Here is a 17,852-nt window from a genome sequence, read left to right as displayed (position 1 = left end):
TACAATTGTCCGCAGCGTGCAATGTACGCCGTTAATATTCCATCTAAAATTTCAAAAATTAGCGACGGTTGAAAAACCGTCGTTAAATAACCTCGCTAATTTAGCGACGCTACATTTAGCGACCGTCGCTAAACTAAAAATCCGTCGCTCCGTTTTTTGTTAAAATTAAAAAAATACTTTATAATTAATAAAAATTTTAAAAAAAATTACAATCTGACTATTCTAACAATACTCATGATCTTAATCAATATTTAAAAATTAACCAAAAATTGAAACGAAAAAGCGTACCCTAAATCGAAACTACAATCGTCTAAGAGAGAAAAATTTTAAGTGTTGTGAAGTGGTTGGAGGAAAATAGATAAAAAATGCGGATATTTATAGATAATTTGCGACGGTTTTTGGTATAACCGTTACGGTTTTTTTATTAAACCATCGCTATTAACTATTAGCGATGGTTATCAAACACCGTCGCTATGAATTCGGCTATTAGCGACAGCTGAGTTAAAACCGTCGTTATTTTCCATTAAACCGTCGCTAATTTAAATTTAGCGACAATTTTATTAAAATCAAAGGTAAAATCTAAGGTTAGTACCAACGAGCTTAAAGTTGCTCCATTTCAGGCACATCAACAGAACTAGGAAAATGAAAACAAACAGAGTTGTCAACTCAGCCACAATCCGTGTTGATACAGCAGGAAAGTATAATAGGATATGGATGAAACCAAATTCTTATCCCAAGGAGATAAAAGTATGGTATGAATTTGAGGCTCTTGCCTCAATTTATACTACATCGCCAAACTTCTCGGAAATCTCAACACTACCAAAATAGATCCGAGAATTTGTTCATAAAACATTCCCAAATAATTATTATTTGTCAAGAGAAGATATTCTGGAGCTTTACTTTTTTAGTGCAGTACTAGAACCAGTCGAGAATGGCTCACATAAAGGTTTTCACTTCATCAAGTTGAGAAGACCAGAAAGTTGGTGTAATATCAGCCCGACCTTTTTTAATAGTAAAACGATTTTGGGTGATGTCCGAGATTGAACCCGTGACTGTTTCCGACAGAACCAACCGTTCTGATCTGATTCTGAAAATACTGCTCGGTAAGACCTCACAAATGGCCCAATGTTCTAATTTTCCGTTAAGAACCTAACTCTTTATAACGCTCGTAACCTAATACATGCTTTTATTAGCATGGCCACCCTTGCTATCGAGTAATTGCTCCTTCCCTAGTAAATTGGATATCACTAATGGAAAGGATTTTTCAACATATAAATACAAATATAAAATAAATAATTTTTTTATATTATTAGTAGGCCAAGAACTCTTGAAAAATACAATCAAACCTATCGAACGACGCTTCTAACACAGTACGAGTATAATTACAGATTCTTTGCTAGCAGAGTTAACTGCTAATTTGATAATACAAGTGTTTTTTTTCCCTAAGATTCATCATACACACACAGTTAGATACATCTTTATGGGAAACATATAATTTTTGATATGGTATGCAGTTATAGGATCCGAATACCAGACATCTTACATTGCAAAAAAATGCAATCCTAGTTCTCATTCCTTGGTCCAACCTCAAATTCTTCCATTTCAATGCGTATGTTCTTTATAAAACGTGCATCAAATAAATGATACACAGTTAATTTGATCCTATAGTGCTCAGCCTGGAATCAGAGCGTATTATCCACACTGTAAATCTAATGGTCGACTCCACATAATTTTTTTTATTGAAACTCAAACTTATTGTAATAACATCATAGTAGATTAAACTAAATTCCCGTGTACCAAATTATTTCCAAAGAAATAGTTGTAACAACAAAACCACTGAGCCAAGTACTATCTCAGGTTTTGAGCAAAACTTGAAAAACCAAACCCGAGTAGAAGCTGCGGCGTGTACAAATGCAAAAATATATACTTTAATCCTAGTTAGTATCTTGGAGCAAAATTCAACATTACAAAGATTGCTAGAATATAATTGTATGTAAAATGGCTTTAGAAACAAAAATCGATGCTTTCGATTCTGATACCAAGGAACATTTTGCCACTTTTATCGGTATAACCATCGTCATCCTCCATTTATCAAAAAAATCTCTCAAAATTATGAGCTACTATAAACTTCCAAGATCCCAAACTTCAGTGACGAGACCCTCCTTAGGAAGGCACAGGTTACTCAGATCTTGAATAACAGTCCGCCATGAGTGGCGAAAAATGGAGCAAAGACAAGGGACTCGACTGCCATTAGTTTGATAAGAATGTTGAGTGACGGCCCAGAAGTGTCTTTTAAAGGGTCACCGATCGTGTCACCAATGACAGCTGCTTTGTGTGGTTCTGATCCCTTGGGGCCAAGGGTTCTTGCATTGCTCTGAGGCACCAGCCTGAATAGGAAGTTTGGTTGTAAGAAAAACTTCAAAATTTTAGGCCCTCGAATGTTTGATTCTGTAAGCAGATATGCTTCAATTCAAAAGCCCAGGTGTCGGGTTGTCTTCCCCAATTCACATCCAAAAAGCACACCACTTTCAGAAACTCTTTCAAAACTATAAAACTATAATACAAGAAAGTCCAACGAAATGCCAGGAGTAAACCAAAAACTTTCCGATACCTCGATGCACTTCTTGGCATTGTCCCATGCACCACCGGTGTTGGATGCAGATATCGCAATCTGCAAGGACATGGATGCAAAAAGCAGAAAAGGTCAGTGGTTGAACCAAACAACACACTTAAAAAACAAGTTTCTACAATAATAGAAATCATACCTGGACACCAGAAACAAGAGAACCAGCAAGAACGCCAGAGAGGGTACCGAATAATTTGAAATCTTCACACATGTAGCATATTCAGGCTTCACACGACCCTCCATGAGACCAGGAATAGTATTAAACTGCCTACAAACTTCCTCAACCATCTTTAAAGCAGCACTGCCATCACTCTTCATGGTCATTGCAGAGAACCAGTGTGGAAGCATTGCACCAACAATCAAGCCGATGAAGACTTTAGGGGTTAAAACATCAACAGTTGTAATTTCAGCCCGGCTTACAAAGGCACCGAACAATGCTAATGAAACAAGGGCAGCAGATCCAATGGCAAATCCCTGGGTGCAATAGCATTATCCAATAAAAGAACTACCGCATACCTTTCCAATAGCAGCAGTGGTATTCCTGGCTGCATCAAGAGCATCAGTTCTCTCACGAATTCGGTGACTCATGCCAGCTATCTCAGCTATACCTCCAGCATTATCACTGATAGGGCCATAAGCATCAATGGCCAACCCCGTGGCAATTGTACTGATTTGTATCCCAAGGCTAGGCCAGATATAACATTGGTAGCAGCACCAGTTCTGCAGGACTCAGCTACATCTTGTACAGGACTACATATATTCAAAATGCCAATCAGGAAAAAAATAATACAACAAAAGAACCAATGCATCAGATTGAAAATTGTTCGATATTTGCCGATACAATAAAACAAAGAACAGGAACTACAAAGTGAACCTGTAAGCCTTACTGGTATAATATTCGGTGACAAACCCAATGATAAGTCCAGCCCAAAGCCCAACGCAAACACAAAGGACAGTTGCCTGTAATAAATGCAACAATATCTGGGTTGTTGAGTAAAGTGGTGCTTACTTGAGAAAGAAAAACGCCAAGGGCATTAAAGAAGCAAAATGAAGAAGATCAGAACCAGTGGAACACACATAACCTGGAACCAAGTCTCATTATTAATACATTTTAAGGTCTATAAAATCAAGTGACCGATAATTTCCTTTCAACAGAAAGAATGCAGCAGAAGTGGATATTAATACCATGCGACTTAAAAAATATTGTTAAATGAAAGAGAATATTGAGGCGTCAATATGCATCCAGAATAGAAGCCTAAAAAATTTCATCTTGGTTCATTTTTTACCAGTTCTTCACAACTTTTTGAGCACCAAAATTGAAGATAGTGAAGGATGATGGCAGACAAGTCCAGGTGACAATTGCAATTCCCCCAGTCATAAGAACAGTAGAGATAATAAGCTGCTTCTTTAATGCTGGTTCAATTTCCTTGACAGCAGAGATTTTTAAAAAGTCAGTAGCAAAAAGTATAGTGATTAAGCAAACCAGGATTCCCATGGAACTGATATGCAGTGGGTAACACATCGCAGTAAAGTCATGAGTGATTCCAAAAAGGAAATGGAGGCCACAACAAGAGCAGCACATGATGATTCAGCATTCGAACCAAAGAGATTGGACCCCATTCCAGCAATATCTCCAACATTGTCACCGACATTATCAGCAATCACCTGCAAAACAAAATGAATCTACCACCATAAATTCCTATCTCAACTGAGTTATTTCAGATACATGAAGTAGCTTACAGCAGGATTCCTGGGATCATCTTCTGAAATGTTCCTTTCAATTTTTCCAACAAGATCATCGCCAACATCAGCAGCCTTAGTGTAAATACCACCTCCAACTCTCCCAAACAAAGCCATGGAGGGTCCACCAAGACCATATCCTGTAATTGCCTGAAAAAGGCCCTACCAATCATCTCCATAGTAGAGTTTGAATAGATTGATTGCAATATAAAGAACCAACAGGCCATTTGCAGCAAGGAGAAAACCCGTGACTACGCCAGATCAAAACAATACAATAAAAGCTTTCCCCACACCTTTTCTAGCTTCTAGTGTCGTCCTCGCATTTGCATATGTTGCAATTTTCATTCCAAGAAAACCAGAAGCTACAGAGGTGACAGCACCAAGTAAGAATGATATGGTACTGAAGATTGCTGTTGCGAGAGCTGGTTTGCACGACTTCTCCTTGTCATAAGTGCAAGGCTGACTCGATGTACTGAAACCCTCAACTGAGCCCAGGAAGAGGAATATGAGGATTGCAAAAGCAACCATGAAAATGCCCACAAACTTATATTCAGTAAAAAGGAAAGATGTTGCACCTGTTAAACCATAATAATTTAAGCCTTATAAAAAACAAGCTAATTACTTTAAATTGGTTGACACAATCTAATCCAACGCAAGTGCATATAATTTAGAAGCAAATATCTCATATCAGTACTATGGTCAAAACAATTTAAATAGAAGAGATCCCCAATTAGTCAGTTAACAGTTATCCATTAACTTACTAGTGAAACATCAATTAGCCATGAAAGCATGAAAGCCAACTACTAGCATCAAAACTTCAACTGTTACAGGGAGAAAATCGGAAGTGCCAGTAATAAGTCCTACTCAGCATCCGGGAAAAATATTTCTTCAGTGCCTCCTAAAAATTATTTTTTCTAAAATTTCGAGCTCATATTAGGGGACCTAAACAATAATACTTACTGCACTTCATTGCGTGTCCTTGTTTTCAAGCCATCAGAAAATATGAACCCAAAATTAATTTGCAAAATGTACACATGTTCACTACCTGGGTATTATTCACAAACCATAGATATTTGGGGCGCAAGGCGCACTAAAGCGCAAGGATGTCTTGGGGCCTGAGGCGCGAGGCGAAGCGCACACTTTATCGAAGTAAAGCGCATTTGATACAAATTTTAAAATTCAACATATATAAAATATTTCATACGATTTAAATTAAATACTTTGACAAAGATAAAAAAATAATATAATTAAAAATTCATTAGCAGATAATGTACCATAAATCAGAACAAAAAAACAAACTTTAATCATTTAAAATTCATTAGTAAATCGTAAGTGCATCATAATATTAAATATATTAAGGAGAAAACTTCAAAAATCTAAATCATCAAATTCATCTACATCTTCCCCAACTGTATCATCATCATCATCTTTAGAAGCTGAAGCTCCAGATTCGTATCTTTCAGATTCCCCATTGTTTTCGCCAAAATCAATTTCTTCATCCTCTTCATTGTTATAACGATTGATAGTAGATCTTATTTTATACGTATTTAATGTACTCATACTAGCCGTTGCTTTTTTTGTAAAGGATGTGTCTCGAGATCTAAAATTATAGGCATCTTCATCAACCCCAGAAGCTCGTCCAACTTCACCCCAAGTCAAACTATCATCATGAAATACGAGATAATTTTCGTCACCACTATTATTATTTAATTCTCCCATCAACCATTCATTACTATCATCGATATCAGCCAAAGAAATAGGAACAATCGTATCACGCATATCATATTGGCGCCTCAAAGCCCTATTCTACTTGATGTAAACCAAATCATTCAACTTTTTTTGCTCCAACCTATTTCTTCTTTTGGAATGAAGCTGCACATATTTGATACAAATTAATTTTAGCTTTAAAATAATAAATTTATTTAATATTTCATTAAAAACTAATACTTATTACTCACAAGTTCAAACACACTCCAATTTCGTTCACAAGCAGATGAGCTACAAGTAAGGCTAAGAACTTTCACCGCGAACATTTGCAATTCGGGTGTCGAACACCCATAAGCCAACCACCATTCCGCTTGTAATTTTGAAACAAAACAAAAAATTGAGCATTAAAACTATTACATATCAATTATCATATAGTAATATAAATAAAATATTTATTACCTGGTGATTTTTTGTTTCTTTGTCTGACTGTCATGGACATCCCAAAAAGTCCTTCGGCCCTTTTGTACATTGACAATTGGTCCATGACCTTATCCTGTAACTCCTCGGTTTCACACATCCTAACGATACATTTATACAAACCCGTCACAACTTCATTATCGTTTTCTATATTAAAATTCGAGTAGAAGAACTCCGGGTTTAAGAAATGTCCAGCAGCATGTAAAGGTCGATGGAGTTGTATCGTTCACCTATGATCAATTATAGCAAAAATATCTTTATATTTATCCTCTTTGTTATCAAATGAGGCAACAATAGCTTCTTTAGCCCGATCCATTTCCTCATAAATATAGCCATTGGAGGTTTTTTTCCGCATCAACCAATCAAAGAACTTTCACGACCCACTTTAACAGCATAAACGATCATATTCCAAAACGAAGGTATTAGCATAACCTCTGCTGCCCGCTTACCCGGTGCCTCCTTTGCAAATCTACTAGTGGTCAATTTCTCAGATGTAAACATTTTTCTCAAACTCGCTTTGTGATTTTGAAACTGCTTTAAAGTCAAAAAAACGGTTGCAAAACGACTTTTTCCAGCTCTGACCATATCTTTCTGCCTCGTGAATTCTCTCATCTTGTTTAAAACTTGGGCATGTTATATATATATCCATTAACCATCATTGCTTTTTCATATAACTTCTTCTAGTGAGGAAGTTTAAAAAAATCTTCAAGCATCAAATCTATACAATGAGCAGCGCATGAAGACCAATATAAGTGAGGATATTGTGCTTCCAAATGACGCCCTGTTCATTAAAATTTAAATGCAATATACAAATTACAAGTTAGAACTTTAATTTAAATAATATAATAATTTATATAAAGTGATATAACTAATATAAAAATTTAAAGTTAAAACCATATCAGCTAAAACATTTGCGCTTGCACCATCAGTAACAATTTGAACCACTTTTTTTGCCCCAATTTGTTGCGCATATTTGTTGAACAAATCAAACAATTTCGCACCTGTGTGAGAATAGCTCGACCCATCCACTGATTCTATAAACACAGTCCCTCTAGGACCATTTACCAAAAAACTAATCAATGTCTTATTTTTTCTATCAGTCCACCCATCTTCCATCAAAAGACATCCATATTTAACATGGTCATCCATGTATTCCTTCAACATCAATTTTGTATGTTCTAACTCCTTTTTTAAGCATGTAATTCTAATTTCATGATAAGTAGGGGGCTTCATTCCACAACCAAATTGTCCAACCACTTCATAAATGGTTTAAAACTATCATAATTCACGGCGTTAAAAGGAATCTCTGCATCATACATCTATCTAGCGAACTTTTGCACAACATTCTCTCTCAATTTCTTCTTATTTTCATCATACAACTTCGTTGTCTTTGCATATTTTTTCTTTCCTTGCGGAACAGTCTCATCAACATCTTGTCGAAAGTATAAATCTATTGGATCAGTTTGTTTTAGTTTCTTCATAGGAAAATCAGGTGCAAGATTAGAATGCTGACCGAATGAAACTGATTTAGGTCGTTTACCTTTCGCCGGCACATCTTCTTCAACTTCCAAATCAAAATATTCTTGTTGTTCTGCAACTTCATCAAAGTGGGGGATCGCATCCATTTGATTTTTCAGTTCTTTTTTTTCGACATATAAGAACTAATTTCTTCTTTCACGTGCTCTGGAAATTTTGAGCAAGCTTTCGTATTCCTCTTGCCTCCGACAAGATGTTTATGTCGATAAATCTCACAATTAGTTGTTTTCCCACAAAAATTGCACTTCACTTTATTGGTATTTTTTGGGTCTTCTAGTGTTGCATAATTCCATGCTAGATCTTTCCTAATGCTTGTGATTCAGAATTTGACATTTTTATCTGTTTTTATTCTAGAATTCTGCAATATGTTCTTGAGATTGAAATACAAAATTAAAAATATAAATACAAAGTATAAAATATAAATATATCAGTATATTAATAAACCAATCTTGAAATCAAGCAACAGTAACAGACTTGAGACACTGCGTTTGGCTTAGGAAAAGAATTCCCGTGAGTTTCTTGATGTCTTACTGTTGTAAATGATCCCAAATTCCCAATAATAAAAGTAAACTACAAGGATTACAACAGTAAGACAGAATTATTTTCCTAATCACAACAACAGTAAGACATCAAGCAACTTACGGGAATTCTTTTCCTTGGCTTATAATTTGTAAATGATCTTATAATAAAAGTAAACTACAACAATCAGACAAAGAATTCTTTGTATTTATATTTTTTATTTTGTATTTCAATCTCAACAACTTACTGCAGAATTCTAGAATAAAACTTGTTTTTACAGATAAAAATGTCAAATTCTGAATCACAAGCACTTCGAAAAGATCCAAAATGGAATTATGCAACACTAGAAGACCCAAAAAATACCAATAAAGTGAAGTGCAATTTTTGTGAGAAAACAACTAATTGTGGGACATAAACATCTTGTCGGAGGCAATAGAATACGAAAACTTGCTGAAAATGTCTAGAGCACGTGAAAGAAGAAATTATTTCTTATATGTCGAAAAAAAAGAACTGAAAAATCAAATGGATGCGATCCCTCACTTTGATTAAGTTGCAGAACAACAAGAATATTTTGATTTGGAAGTTGAAGAAGATGTGCCGGCGAAAGGGAAACGACCTAAATCAGTTTCATTCGGTCAGCATTCTAATCTTGCACCTGATTTTCCTATGAAGAAACTAAAACAAACTGATCCAATAGATTTATACTTCCGACAAGATGTTGATGAGACTGTTCCGCAAGGAAAGAAAAAATATGCAAAGACAACGAAGTTGTATGATGAAAATAAGAAGAAATTGAGAGAGAATGTTGTGCAAAAGTTCGCTAGATAGATGTATGATGCAGGGATTCCTTTTAACGCCGTGAATTATGATAGTTTTAAACCATTTATGAAGTGGTTGGACAATTTGGTTGTGGAATGAAGCCCCCTACTTATCATGAAATTAGAATTACATGCTTAAAAAAGGAGTTAGAACATACAAATTTGATGTTGAAAGAATACATGGATGACCATGTTAAATATGGATGCCCTTTGATGGAAGATGGGTGGACTGATAGAAAAAATAAGACATTGATTAGTTTTTTGGTAAATGGAGGGACTGTGTTTATAGAATCAGTGGATGGGTCGAGCTATTCTCACACAGGTGCGAAATTGTTTGATTTGTTCAACAAATATGCGCAACAAATTGGGGCAAAAAATGTGGTTCAAATTCTTACTGATGGTGCAAGCGCAAATGTTTTAGCTGATATGGTTTTAACTTTAAATTTTTATATTAGTTATATCACTTTATATAAATTATTATATTATTTATATTAAAGTTGTAACTTCTAATGTGTAATTTGTATATTGCATTTAAATTTTATTGAACAGAACGTCATTTGGAAGCACAATATCCTCACTTATATTGGTCTCCATGCACTGCTCATTGTATAGATTTGATGCTTGAAAATTTTTTTAAACTTCCTCACTAGAAGAAGGTATATGAAAGAGCAATGATGGTTAATGGATATATATATAACAAGCCCCAAGTTTTAAACATGATGAGAGAATTCACGAGGCAGAAAGATATGGTCAGAGCTGGAAAAACTCGTTTTGCAACCGCATTTTTGACTTTAAAGCAGTTTCAAAATCACAAAGCGAGTTTGAGAAAAATGTTTACATCTGAGAAATGGACCACTAGTAGATTTGCAAAGGAGGCACAAGGTAAGCGGGCAGCAGAGGTTATGATGATACCTTCGTTTTGAAATATGATCGTTTATGCTGTTAAAGTGGGCGGTCCTGTGATGAAAGTTCTTCGATTGGTTGATGGGGAAAAAAACCTCCAATGGGCTATATTTATGAGGCAATTGATCGGGCTAAAGAAGCTATTGTTGCCTCATTTGATAACAAAGAGGATAAATATAAAGATATTTTTGCTATAATTGATCATAGGTGAACGATACAACTCCATCGACCTTTACATGCTGCTGGACAATTCTTAAACCCGGAGTTCTTCTACTCGAATTGTAATATAGAAAATGATAATGAAGTTGTGACGGGTTTGTATAAATGTATCGCTAGGATGTGTTAAACCGAGGAGTTACAGGATAAGATCATGGACCAATTGTCAATGTACAAAAGAGCCGAAAGACTTTTTGGGATGCCCATGGCCGTCAGACAAAGAAACAAAAATTCACCAGATAATCAATATTTTTTTATTATATGATAATTGATATGTAATAGTTTTAATGCTCAATTTTTTGTTTTGTTTCAAAATTACCAACGGAATGGTGGTTGGCTTATGAGTGTTCCGACGCCCGAATTGCAAGTGTTCGTGGGGAAAGTTCTTAGCCTTACTTGTATCTCATCTGCTTGTGAATGAAATTGGAGTGTTTTTGAACATATGAGTAATAAGTATTAGTTTTTAATGAAATATTAAATAAATTTATTATTTTAAAGCTAAAATTAATTTGTATCAAATATGTGCAGCTTCATTCCAAAAGAAGAAATAGATTGCAGCAAAAAAAGTCGAATGATTTGGTTTACATCAAGTATAATAAGGCTTTGAGGCCGATATGATATACGTGATACGATTGATCCTATTTATTTGGCTGATATTGATATTAATGAATGGTTGATGAGAGAATTAAATAATAATAGTGGTGACGAAAATGATCTCATATTTGATGATGATAGTTTGACTTGGGGTGAAGTTGGGGTTGATGAAAATGCCTATAATTTTAGATCTCGAGGCACATCCTCTACAAAAGAAGCAATGGCTAGTACGAGTACATTAAATACGTATAAAAAAAGATCTACTATCAATTGTTATAACAATGAAGAGGATGAAGAAACTGATTTTGGCGAAAACAATGAGGAATCTGAAGGATACAAATCTGGAGCTTCAGCTTTTGAAGATAATGATGATGATACAGTTGGGGAGGATGAAGATGAACTTGATTTAGATTTTTGAAGTTTTTTTCCTGAATATATTATGATGCACTTACAACTTACTAATGAGTTTTAAATACTTGGAGTTTGTTTTTTTGTTATGATTTATGCTACATTATCTGCTAGTGAATTTTTATTATATTATTTTTTATCATCTCAAAGTATTTAATTTAAATCGTATGAAATATTTTATATATGTTGAATTTTAAAATTTGTATAAAATGCGCTTTACTTCGATAAAGCGTGCGCTTCGCCTCGCGCCTCAGGCCCCAAAACACCCTCGCGCTTTAGTGCGCCTTGCGCCCCAAATAACTATGCTCTCACCCGTCAACTGAACCTTAGCCTTACATATCATCATATTAGTCAAAATCAAGTCACCTCCTTCAACCTTTCATTATTTTCATCACTTATAAAAAATTCATGCACATATATCATTTTTTTGTAAACCAAACATGCAACGCGTCTTTTAGCGTTATTTTTTTTCATCATAGAATCTCATAAACTTTCAAAATATACATTTTAACATTCATTATTCAGGGCACTGTCAGGACGCAACATTTTTCAGGTGTAAAATGAGCGTTTTGCCCCTGAAACCATAACTTTCCTGATTTATTCTTAGACCTTAAAACGACGACCCAAATCCATCCAAACTTAACGTAACACCTTAGAATACACCCATAGACATTTCTTAGACGTAAACTTAAGCTCCTCGACTAGTTTCCCAATTTGTTTTAAAACTTAAACGTATGTCCTGGTTTCAACCCGAATCAACTCGAAACTTAACCAAACTTGAATCATTGCTTAATCAAACCTAACTTTACCCTATACGACCCAAATCAAGCCATTTAAGACCCTCGGAAAGGCTTAGGACGCCTACTGAAACTTCTGCACAATTTGATCAAACCCTAGCTTAACATACCATGGGTTCCTTCAAGCCTAGACCCTAACCATCATGTCCAGACCCTAACCAGCCCTCATAGGACCATGACCGACCCCTAGAAACCCTGCTGGACTGAGCTTGAGGAACCTGGAGTCAGTCTACAAGCTTGCGTGCGTCCCTAAGATACGGCTCCAGCCCTTCCCTTGTACCAGCCGCCCATTGGTCCATCTACGGCCATGACTAGACCCGATTAGAACCCCTGGACGTGACCTTACAGCAGCACATGGCCTGCTCCTCCCGAGCCCTCAAAACCGAAACCCTAGTACCATTAAAATCAAATTTTTGTTCAGCATGTTGCCCTATCTTGTCCAGCCCTTAAATATGCATCTATGGACCTTTAAACTTGTGGAAAAACGTCCCTTCCCATAGCCGTATCATGGCAGCCCCTTTGTGCATCATAATCATGAATTTAGAAACACAAAAACTCAAGGTTTGTTCATGTTTTGCCATAAAAACGAAGATATAAGATAGTGAATCATATTTTTCATGCAAACATGTATCAATACATATAATATGGTATGAACGATGGTTGAAGGAAGATTAAGACGTGCCTTTGCGTATTTCACGCACGAAAAACAATTTGCGATGCGAAGAACGTTGGCGGCGAGGGACGAGACTTGCTGCGTTTTTCCCCAAAACTCACGTGATTTTGCCTTGGTTGTGGTGTGTAATCATGTAAGCTGATGGAGAAAAGAGTCCTGGGGTTGCTTGGTGTGAGGCATGAGTTTGATGGGAATAAAAGAACTTGGAAGCCTTGATTTTTGATACAAAACACTATGGTACAAGGTTACGCCCAACAACTTTAGTATAATAGGCCCATTAGATAGTAGTTAAAATATTTCGTTTAGAAAAGTCTTCGAAAATATCAGCCAAGTTCCCAAAAAAGTCTCTATTTTCGTCAAAAATCGATTACCGGTTTAAAATACGACTCGGCACTAAAAACACCTCAAAAGTTGTCATTTTCGAAAATACCATTTAAAATATAACATATAATAAATAATTAAAAATAATCATTTAATAAAAATATTTTCACTTTTATGGTCCTCGGTCTCCGTTCCTCGACGACATCTCGAATAACCTTTAAAACACGGTTTTATGCATTCAGTAGAAAACCATAATTTTAAATATGTAAACATGCCTACCACATATAATTCACGCAACTAAAACAAGTTAATAAAGCATTTTTCATTTTTCCTAGATTTGCATGCAGTTGGATTACATTATCGTATTTTGGACCTTACAACTCTAAATATGCAGAAAAATCATCATCTTTACCTAAGGACAGATTCGATAAATTAATTTAAATAAGAAAATGACTAAATTGGCAACAACCCATATCAGAACGTTCGTTTTGGATACTAGGGAGCAGACTCACGAATATAAAAAAATTATTGTGATCACAAAAAAGAACTGAAAATTAGTCATCTTGCTACTCCTCATTCAACCAAAACACAATATATATAATCCTTAAATGCTAAAATTGAGTCATAAATTTGCTAAAATCGATTTTTTCCCGTAGTCGTTAAAGCTTATGACTCTCAGAGGGTTAAGCAGAGGTCAATTAATAAGCAGACAAGAAATAATTCAGTTTAAGCGGTCCACAAACGCATATTTTGTACTGACTACCAAGTCACATAAAGTAAACTTCAACCGACCTAATTTGCACAAAACAAGTGAAAAATTAGATCTTGAGATGCAGAGGAAAACAAGAAACAATTCTAACCCTCGGAGATGGCATTCTGAATCTCGGCTCACTTAATAACGACGCCTGGATCGCTAATTCCTTCCTCCTCCTCGATCAAGCTGTCACTATACCCATACTTTCGGTGGTCAGCAGCCGACGCCCCGCGCTCATGCGAGACCTTCGTGCGCGATACGAGGAACCACTGAAGAAGTGAGAAGGCTATGCCTATTATAGCACAAACCGGGATCACGACCTCCGTCCCCATATCCGGTAGCAATGCCGCAGACACCATTCTCTCCGGAAATCTGCAACAAATTTCATAAAAAGAGAGAGAAAAGGAATGAAAATTTCGGAGTGAATTAGCGGTGAAAATAGGTTAGGAATTTAAGGACGGTTTGAAAATGGGGGTGTGTATATATACCAAACCATTTTTATTTGACAGATAACACCGTTCATAAAAAATCATAGAGTCTATTGTTATATACTTATTATGACAATATATCTCTTTCATAACATTCTTTTTAACATTAAAACTCATTATTTATGGGTCTCACCATTCACTCAATCATCTTAAACTTTTTTCATATTAAATAAAAAAGTTTTACCATATTTGAATCATTTTTTAGATGTTTCAACGGCTACTTTGCAACGATTAGTTTCCAACAGCTATTTTACAAAGACAATTTTGCAAATATGATAATAATTGAAAATCACATAATGGAAATAAGAAATACAATAACTAAAAGTTACAATCATCCGGAAATACAATAATACTAGAAAATACACGTTGAGTAAATAGTTTAGATATTCCATCGACCTAATATCCTGGCATAGACATTCATGTATGATAAGCTGCTCTTCTGTCATCTGCGATGTGTCTTTGTTCAAGATTTCGTACTCCTTCAATTTCAAGCATCGATTCTTAGCTTCAGATTCGGACAAGACAGTTTTTTCCTTAATCTCCTCTACTTCGAGTTGTTTTTGTTTCAGATCGACTTCGGACTTCTTCACGCTTGTGTGCTCAATGAACTTTGCGAAAATATTCTTGAACCCTCATCATTTGAAACCACTTTTTTTAAATTGACCACCTCAATTGAGGATTCACGATCGGAATGATGCGTCTCCAGGACAAAAGTCGGAGTTGCAGGTTCTTTCGACGTCAGAGATGTGAAAGGCATAACAGTTGTGTGCAAGGTACTACATCCATGAACAACTGGCGGCGAGAAATACGAATGACTCATGTTTTGCCAATATTCGGCTGGAAGCGGTTGATATGGACCTCGAGAGGCATAATTCGGATGATTCATAGAATTTCCAAAACCTTGGAAATTTGGAAGATTTTGAGGAGGAAACGACGTATTTGAAAATGAATGTGGGTATTGATAATTTGGTGGAATTTGTGGATTTTGAGAAGATGGATATTCTTGCGGGTTGTTTGTACAATTCAAGAAATTTGTAAAAAACGTCTTATTATTTTCATCAATATCAGATAGAAAATAGGATTGTTGGAACTTGAAAAAAAAAATAGATGGGTAGAATGTTAGAGAATAGAATTGGAGTGTAGTGACTTGGAATGAAATATGTGTAAGTTAAAAAATAAAAATAAAAATCGTTAGAAAATAAATATTAAAAAAAAAGATATTTTTTTAAAAAAAAGGAGAGATGGGCGTTCTGTGATACCCACTTACAATGGAGAGGGGGTAATGCCCATTTAACACCCCAATGTGGGTGCTGTAAATGCGTAATTATTATATGTACGAATAGAACTTAATCCAGAGGTCTCGAGTAGTTGTGTGTGTAAAATAATCTTGATCTATTATTTTTTAAGAAAAATGATATTCTCAAGTATATTTAAAATACACTTGAAGCTTACTTGACAATACATTTCAAGACGAAAACAAATTTTATCAAATTTATCATCATATTTTTTAAGAAAATGACATTCTCATTTAAAATACACTTGAAGAGATATTTTTTTTTTCAAAAATACTCTTATTTGACAATACATTTGAAGACGAAAACAATTTTATCAAATTTGTCATCTGTTTTGGAAAGCGCGACTATTGAGTATGTCAGAATCAATTCTAAAAAGTGTGGTAAAGCGAGATTAAACGAGAAAGACATTAACCAATCTGCTTTATTAAATTGACAAGAATTTTATATTATCAAATATTTAATATATAAAATTTTAAAGCAACTTTTAAGAAAACATAATAATGAAACATCTACTACTTAAAACACTACTAGAATTTTTTTTAGCTAAATCTCGAAAATGTTTTTAAATGCACGCATGGAATAACTGCTGTAAAACACACATTTTAAAATAAAAAGATTCCAATCAATTCTAAAAAGTGTGGTAAAGCGAGATTAAACCGGAAAGACGTTAACCAATCTGCTTTATTAAATTGACAAGAATTTTATATTATCAAAGATTTAATATATAAAATTTTAAAGCTAACTTTAAGAAAAATTAATAATGAAACGTCTACTACTTAAAACACTACTAAGTTTTTTTTAGCTAAATCTCGAAAATGTTTTTAAATGCACGCATGGAATAACTGCTGTAAAACACACATTTTAAAATTAAAAGATTCCAATACTGGTAAAAACATTGCAGTTAAAATATGCCACAAATCATGTCGAACCAACGTGTAAAAAGAATAGTGTATAAAAATATACATGGTTCCTCTTAATTCATAAACGTAATATGCGGAAAATATAGTCCTCAGGTTAGCGTGCGCACATCCAGCCCAGCCTACTCAGTTTTCGGCGCCTCCAATCTCCTCACAATATGTTCACCTGCATCATTCATATCTAGTGAGTCTAAAGACTCACACACCATAATCGTTATAGCAAGTACATATACATAACATGTAACAGTGCAAAGTATCATAATCAACATACATTTCATTATCTTAAAAATATGAACTTAAACATATCGTGTCAAAGCATAACGTGTTCAAATCATGTATCAGCATATCGGCATATACGTATCCGCTTTCTTTATTTGAATTTCGTTTATTAGTTGTGACTTTCGTATCATCGTATTAGTCGATGAATTCATCTACGTATAATCGCGGAACCCGGCGGCGGGGACATTAGCGACAATATTACCCATCCACTGAGCTTTGACCTTACATGTCATCATATTATCGTATTCGTTTAGTCACAACCAACTCTCATCCTTCAAAACATGTCATCATATTCAACACTTGTAAAAATCATGCATATACGTAAATTTTTCTTAAAATCAAGCATGCAACGTACTTTTCATAATTCCATAAAAGATCGTGTTCATTATAGAATATGATTAAAATGTGTAATTTTGTGATCAGGGTGCTGCCAGGAGCACTAACTCGACCCTGGTACAAAATGATCATTTTGCCCCTGGAAACTCTCATTGACCATTTTACTCCTGGACCTCAAAATTTCGACCCGAAGACAACCACGCTTAAATCATAATTAAAATATTCCTAATCAAGCCTCGTATGACTCAATCTAACCTTCACTAACCTCGGTCATAACGATGTATCACCCCAAACGAGACAATAGCGCTAAAAATAAAGCCCATCATACTCTAGACTAGCGCCTAGGCGCTGACACTGTGGCGCTGCGGCGCTTGGTTAGTGCCTAGGCGCCCGGCATCAGCGCTACCAGCTTCAAATACCAGGCGCTGCGGCGCTAACCCTGCGGCAG

At 35.3% G+C, this 17,852-nt stretch overlaps 1 pseudogene; it reads right to left on the bottom strand.

The window, feature by feature from the left end:
* Positions 1-1,957: 1,957 nt before the first annotated feature.
* Positions 1,958-14,584, bottom strand: LOC140805302 (pyrophosphate-energized vacuolar membrane proton pump-like; annotated as a pseudogene).
* Between the last annotated feature and the right edge of the window lie 3,268 nt (positions 14,585-17,852).

This window comes from Primulina eburnea, chromosome 11, assembly GCF_022965805.1.
Source record: "Primulina eburnea isolate SZY01 chromosome 11, ASM2296580v1, whole genome shotgun sequence".
In the NCBI taxonomy this organism is placed as follows: Eukaryota; Viridiplantae; Streptophyta; class Magnoliopsida; order Lamiales; family Gesneriaceae; genus Primulina; species Primulina eburnea.
The sequence above is the reverse complement of the archived record's forward strand: the minus strand, read 5'-3'. Positions and strand labels throughout refer to the sequence as shown.